We start from the raw sequence: 7,503 nt of genomic DNA, 5'->3' as shown, positions 1-7,503 counted from the left end.
AAAATGCCCTTCTTTTGCAACTGCAGAGAAGCTCTGAGACGTGTCAAAATTCCAATGTTTTACAGATCAACAATCATTATACAAGATACCTAATTGATCAGAAATTCAGTTATATTATGCCATAATTATGCTTTTATATTACAGCTGTAAAACTGAAATATGTATTTTTTAATTATGAGGCAGCCACGTTTATAAAATGACCTTGGGACTGCTCCTACCCCTTTACTGCAACTGAGTAAAACAGTTTTGGACACAGTTCTGGCATAGGTGCACTGATAGAGCATTTTTGAGTAAATTTAGTGCCTTGCATTTGCTCTGAACTTGATGTGTTTGACTTTTGTATATCATTTATAATTGCAATTCCACAGCAATGCAGCAGAGGGGGAGAATAGAGCTTTTTCTTTGTGTGAAAGGCACAAGGAGTTTTGTTTCTTCTCTGCACAGAACTGATTTTGGATTTTTATATGTACTTATAACTGAGGTGTAGGGGTGAAGTATATTTTTGCAATAATAAAATTTGTCGTTATGTTCCCAGATCATTTATTATCATGGTCCAATCATTTTATCAACTTGTCCTTTCCTGGTTTTTAAAACACTCTTAATCCTCAGGTTTACTGTTATTCCTGGGCATATTAAAAGCCTCCTGTTTCTCAGATTTTGAGTGGATGTTGTTGAGTTTTTGTTTTTCAGTGGAATAGAATTTTATTGAACATTTTGAATAGTTTCTTTAAATGTTTCCCACTTTATTTATCACAAAAGCCTCTATCCATTTACACAATGTACCATAACCAGTTTTGCCTACATACATGTAAAACTGGATTTCTCTCAAGATTCTTACCTGTGACTAAGGTATGTCATTTCTAAATTTAATTTGGCATTTGATTGCATTCTCCCCACAAAACATTCAGGGCATTAAGAAATGGAAAATAACACATATGCGTCATAATGATCAAGTGAACGCAGTGCTAAAATGATTATTTTCACAGAGAATAGCTACTTTATTGATCCAGCTGGAAATAAAGATAACTTCAGTTGAACAGATGGGTGATGAGAGGTGCAATTTGCCTTAAAGTTTCTAATATAGTCACATTTCTTATGCAATTCTTCTTAAATGCTGTTCAAACTTCAAAGGCAATTGGCGAATATATGGTGCATTCTGAGAAACATTTGCAGACACCTCCCTTCATAAAGTTAACAAAATTTGTTCTTTGCATGTCGGCAAATATTAATGGTGAATTTCAACATCGTTTTGCAAAGTGCAGCTGTTGTAATACCATCTGTGTTTGAACAGTTTCCATATGTTAATGCAAATAGGTTATATTTGTAAAAAGTACAATGCTGCTGTAAATGTAAAAAATAGAAAATGTATATATTCAGCATGTCAGGCAGCATCTATGTGGAAAAAGGAGATTGACCAGTACTTGCTGAAATGCAGGACCTCATGTACTTTCCATTCAAATGTTTTTCAGCAACTTCAGCCCAAAAGTGTTTGCAATTCAATGCAGAGATAATCCTTGAGTTTGAGGAAGAGGACAGTGGCCACAAATGTGAAGATGCTGACATTTCCATGTCCTGGCAACCAAGTAAGATTCGTTATACTTTACTGTGCTGCTCTCCCAATATTACCACTGTGAACATATTCTTCACATGGCCAAGTTTATCCCCTTGTTTTTGAAATTCTTGTCTTCTACATGCACCAGGCCATAGCGAGGACAGAGGTTGAATCTGTTAATCTAGGTGTCTCCCTAACTTTCATGTTCCATTCTGCCTACACTTTCCTGTGAACTCCATCTGCTTTGATGTTTTGATCATTGCATCATATCTAAGATGATGATACTGTGCCTTTAAGAGAGATGTTCTGTGCTGTTCCTCTTGCAGATGGGTGTTGTCACAATGGTACCAAAATGTCTCTTTCAGACAGGCAGTTAGTGAATAGCTTTGAATTCTCGCAGGGTTGTTTGTTAATTAAGACAAAAGAATCATGAGTATTCAGGGTCAGGGCTCATACAGACCCAGGAAGACTTTACATTTGGTGTTCAGTTACTGAGAAGGTTTCTGCTGGTTGCTGGAGCTAAAAGCTTGAGTACTCTGCTGCTAGAGTGAAGTTTTAGACAGTGAGACTTCCTCTGAAAAATCAAAAGAGACAGATTGTTTCCATCGGTGTTTCATTCTTCAAAACAGGAGAGACACAGCTTGTGAGAATCATAACTGTACTGCTGAATTGCATTTTTGCCCTCGGGTATGTTTATGGGACCCGGCCTATATTGGAACAGTTGCTGATTAGTTGTTAAATATTACATTGTCTTGTTAATAGAATTATGCCAGTTCTTCTTTTTATTGTATTATAAAACAAAAGCTTATAGAACATAACAGCACAGTACAGCCCTTTGGCCCTTGATGTTGTGATGACCTGTGGAACCAATCTGAAGCTTATCAATCCTACACTATTCCAATTTCATTCATATGCTTATCCAATGACCTTTTAAATGCCCTTAAAGTTGGCGAGTCTACGACTGCTGCAGGTAGTGATTTCCATGCCCCCACTATACTACTTGGGTGTCTACTTAGGCGGGACAGTGCCTCAGTGGTTAGCACTGCTACCTCACAGCACCAGGGACCCAAGTTTAATTCCAGCCTCGGGCGACTGTCTGTGTGGAGTTTGTACATTCTCCCCATGTCAGCAGCTTTCCTCCCACAATCCAAAGATGTGCAGCTTAGGTGAATTGGCCATGCTAAGTTGCTCATAGTGTTTAGGGATTTTTAGGTTAGGTGCACTAGTCAGGGATAAATGTAAGGGAATGGGTTTGGATGGGATAATCCTCGGATAGTTTGTGTGGACTTGTTGGATGAAGGGCCTGTTTCTCCACTGTAGGGATTCTAGTTCTACTCTCTGAGTAAAGAAACTACCTCTGACGTCTGCTCTATATCCATCACCCCTTAATTTAAAGCTATGTCCCCTTGTTCTAGCCATCACCTTCCGAGGAAAAAGGCTCTCACTGTCCACCCTATCTAACCCTCTGATTGTCTTATATGTCTCAATTAAGTCACCTCTCAATCTTCTTTTCTGTAACGAAAACAGCCTCAAGTTCCTCAGCCTTTCATCATAAGACCTTCCATCCATACCAGGCAACTTCCTGGTAAATCTCCTCTGTACCCTTTCCAATCCATCCACGTCCTTCCTATAATGAGGTGACCAAAACCGTACGCATTATTCAAAGTCCAGCTGCACTAGAGTTTTATACAACTTTCAGGGACTCCAAAACTCAATCCCTCTACCAAAAAAAGCTAACACACCGTATGCGTTTTTAACAACTGTGTTAACCAGAGTGGCAACTTTCAGGGATCTATGTACATGGACACCGAGATTCCTCTGCTCATCTACACTGCCAAGAATCTTACCATTAGCCCAGTACTCTTTATGCCTGTTGCTCCTTCCAAAGTGAATCACCTCACACTTTTCTGCATTAAACTCCATTTGCTACCTGTCAGTCCAGCTCTGTAACTTATCTATGTCCCTCTGTAACCTGCAACATCCTTCAACACTATCCACAATTCCACCGACCTTAGTGTCATCTGCAAATTTACTAACCTATCCTTCTGCGCCCTCATTCAGGCCATTTATAAAAATGACAAACAGCAGTTGTCCCAGAACAGATCCTTGCAGTCCACCACTCGGAACTGAACTACAGAATGAACATTTCCTATCAAGCACTACCCTCTGTCTTCTTTCAGCTAGCCAATTTCTGATCCAAACTGCTAAATCACCCTCAATCCCAAGCCTCCGTATTTTGTGCAATAGCCGAGCGTGGGGAATCTTATATGCCTTACTGAAATCCATATACACCACATCAACCGTTTTACCCGCATCCACCTGTTTGGTCATCTTCTCAAAGAACTCATTAAGATTTGTGAGGCACAACCTACCCTTCACAAAGCTGTGTTGACTATCCCCAATCAACTTATTCCTCTCTAGATGATTATAATTCCTATCTCTTGTAACCTTTTCCTACACTTTTCCCACAACCGAAGTAATGCTCACTAGTCTATAATTGCCAGGATTGTTTCTACTCTCTTTCTTGAACAAGGGGACAACATTTGCTATCCTGCAGTCTTCTGGCACTATTCCTGTAGACAATGACAACATAAAGATCAAAGCCAAAGACTCTGAAATCTTGAATTAAGAATTTATTGATGACCATGAAACTATTTTCGATTGTCGGAAATTCCCATCTGGATCACTAATGTCCTTCAAAGAAGGAAAGCTGCCAACCTCACCTCGTCTGGCCTACATGTGACTCCATACCCACTGAAATGTAGTTGATTGCCAATTGCCTTCTGAAATTGCCTAGAAAGCCAGTCAGTTGTAGCAATACAAAGTCTCCAAACAATGAAACCAGATATATTACCTTGAAAAGAAAATGGCAGATCAGCCCTGTTGACCCACAAACTCCACCTCACTAACATCTGGGGGTTAGTGCCAAACTTGGGAGAAATGTCTGACTGACTAGTTAAGCAACAGCCTAACATAATGTTATGGACCAGGCCAGACCCATCAAAACGTTTAGAAAGTAGCCAAGACCCTAACGTTGCTAGTTGTTTTAAGCAGGTGTAACACCAATATTCTGGGAGTGATGCAACTGGTTTAACCACTTAGTTTTAAACAAACCAGAATTTATTGACAAGATTACTGAGTTAAACACAAACAATTGAGAACAGAATACCGAATAACTTAACCTATCAGAAAATCCAACAGATCTTCCCAACTTAATGATGCTGTTCCAAATGCTTGCAACAATCCACACAAACAGCCCTTGGCACAAAAGGTAAAATCAAATACTGGGTCGTTTTGGAGTGATGTCACAGAGAGAGAGAGCATCAGGATGGACCTGCTTCTTTCGGTCCAGCAGCTTCAAAACTGCCTGCTAAATACCAAACCATTCAAAACCAAAAAGCTGATCTGGGAAAACTCACCATTCCTCTTTGATTATACAAGAATTTTTTTTAACTTGAAAACCTTTGACTGAGTATCTGTGAAGTATAATCAAACTGTCCAGAAAACACATCCAAGCCCAGACTTTTCAGAACCTGTGTTTTTACGACCTCCTGAAAAAAGAAGCAAGCACAACATTACGCTGTTAAAGGCTAAGCATATCTCAAGAGCCACACTCACAGAATCATACTGTATGGACAATGTTCAAGAAACCACCATCATCATCCCCAGATATGTTCCACCTCACTGGCAGGACAGACTCAGCAAAGGTGGTGGCACAGTGGTATACAGTATGGAGGAAGTTGCGCTGGGAATCCTCAACATTGATTCCGATCCCATGAAGTCTCATTCTTCATGTTAAACAAAGCAAAGAAAATTTCTGCTAATTACCATGTACTGTCTTCCTTTAGATGATGGATTGGTACTCCTCCACGTTGAATAACACTTAGAGGAAGCACTGAGGATGGCATGGACACAAAAAGTACTCTGGGTCAGAGACTCAATGTCCACCACCAAAAGTGGCTCGACAGCAACATTTCTGATCAAGCAGGTCAGGTCCTAAAGGACTGGGTCTGCGGTAGGTAGTGAGGTAATCAATAAGAGGGAAAAATATGCGTGACCTCATCCTTACCAGTCTGCCGGCAGATGCATCTCTTCATGACCGTATCGGTACGAACAGCCATGGCACAGTCCTTGAGGAGATGAAGTCCGGCCTTCACATTGAGAATAACCTCCATCATGTTCTGTGACAGTATCACCGTACTAAATGGGCAAATTTAGCAACTCAAAGGGGGGCATCCATGAGGTGCTATGGGCCATCAACAGCAGCAGAATTGTACTCCAACACAATCTGCAAACTCATGGCCTAGTATATTCCCCATTCAACGATTACCATCAAGCCAGGAGATCAATCCTGGTTCAATAGAGAGTGCAGGAGGACATGCCAGGAGCAGCACCAGGCAAATCCGAAGATGAAGTGTCAATCTGGTGAAGCCACCAAATAGGACTACTTGCATGCCAGTCAGCATAAGCAGCAAGTTATAGACAGAGCAAAGCGATCCCACAACCAGATCTAAGTTCTGCAGTCCTGCCAGTTGTGAATGGTGGTGGATGATTAAACAACTCATTGGAGGATGATTAAACAACTCATTTCCCTATCCTCAATGATAGAAGAGCCCAGCAGATCAGTGCAAGAAATAAGGCTGAAGCTTTCGCAGCAATGTTCAGCCAGAAGTGACGAGTGGATGGTCCATCTCGGCCTCCATCAATGTGGAAAATTCCCCAGGGATGTCCTGCACATAAAAAGCAGAACAAATGCAACCTGACCAATTACTGCCCCATCAGTCTACTCTCGATCAACTGTAAAGTGATGAAAGGTATTATCAACAGTGCTACCATGCAGCATCTGTTCAGCAATAACTTGCTCATGACGCCCAGTTTGTGTTGTCAGGGCCACTCAGTTCCTGACCTCATTACAGCCTTGCTTCAAACATGGAGAAAAGAGCTGAATTCCAGAGGGGAGGTGAGAGTGACAGTCTTTGACATCAAAGCTACACTCAACTGAGTGTGGCATCAAGGAGCCCTAGCAAAACCGGAATCAATAGGTTTCAGTGGGCAAACTCTCTGTGGCTAGGGTCATACCTGACACACACAGAAGATGGTTGTGGTTGTTGGAGGTCAGTTATCTTAGCTCCAGAGCATCTCTGCAGGAGTTCCTCAGGGTATTGTCTAAGGCCTAACCATCTTCAGCTGATTCATCAGTGATCTTCCCTCCACCATAAGGTCAGAAGTGGAGATATTTGCTGATGTTAGCACAATGCTCAGCATAATTCATGACTCCTCAGACATTGAAGCAGTTCATATCCAAATGCAACAAGATCTATATCCAGGCTTGGGCTGACAAGCAGCAAGTAACATTCGCGCCACACAAATGCCAGGCTGTGACTATCACCAATAAGGCACAATCTCACCACCACTCCTTGAGATCCCACAAAATGAATAAAGTTAACAAAAAACTGTAACTGTGTTATCAGGATAAAGGATGTTTTAATTAAAGCCTAGTTGTGGACCAATAAAATCATATCAATTGAAATGGCAGATGGTTATAAATTAGTTCTTAAATCAAAAGTTTGGCTTTGGAACCAATTTCAATCTGTGAGAAATAGAAAATGGGGAAAAGAGAAATCCTCAGGTAATAAAAGGGAAAAGGCAATCTCATTGAAGCTGGTAAAGATAGTTTAAGGATAAAAAAAGAAACCCATGAGCAGGGAAAAGAGGTGTTTTACTGTAATGAAGTCAGCCAACATGAAGTTACAGTATTGGTAGCTAAGAATAAGCGCTAGGCAGACAGATGCGGTAAAACAGGTTAAACCAGTGGGATTTATGACAGTGGTAAGGAAATCATAGTTGAAGATAAAGAGCTACAAAAGAATGTACAGCCTGGTCAGGGATCAGTTGATAAGCAAGTGGCAGATCTCTTTAAACAAACATGTAAGGAGATCTCAGCTATCTGT

The 7,503-nt window shown here is 40.8% G+C and overlaps 1 protein-coding gene across 1 annotated transcript in view; it reads left to right on the top strand.

Annotated features, from left to right (window-relative positions):
* The first annotated feature begins 306 nt into the window (after positions 1-306).
* Positions 307-7,503, top strand: part of otud7a (OTU deubiquitinase 7A) — a 216,497-nt gene continuing 209,300 nt past the window's right edge. Inside the window, exon 1 of the mRNA XM_043680340.1 lies at positions 307-1,583. The gene's annotated coding sequence lies outside the window, so the exon portion shown is untranslated. The remainder of the gene's footprint in view (positions 1,584-7,503) is intronic.

Source organism: Chiloscyllium plagiosum, chromosome 40 (genome assembly GCF_004010195.1).
Source record: "Chiloscyllium plagiosum isolate BGI_BamShark_2017 chromosome 40, ASM401019v2, whole genome shotgun sequence".
In the NCBI taxonomy this organism is placed as follows: Eukaryota; Metazoa; Chordata; class Chondrichthyes; order Orectolobiformes; family Hemiscylliidae; genus Chiloscyllium; species Chiloscyllium plagiosum.
The sequence above is the reverse complement of the archived record's forward strand: the minus strand, read 5'-3'. Positions and strand labels throughout refer to the sequence as shown.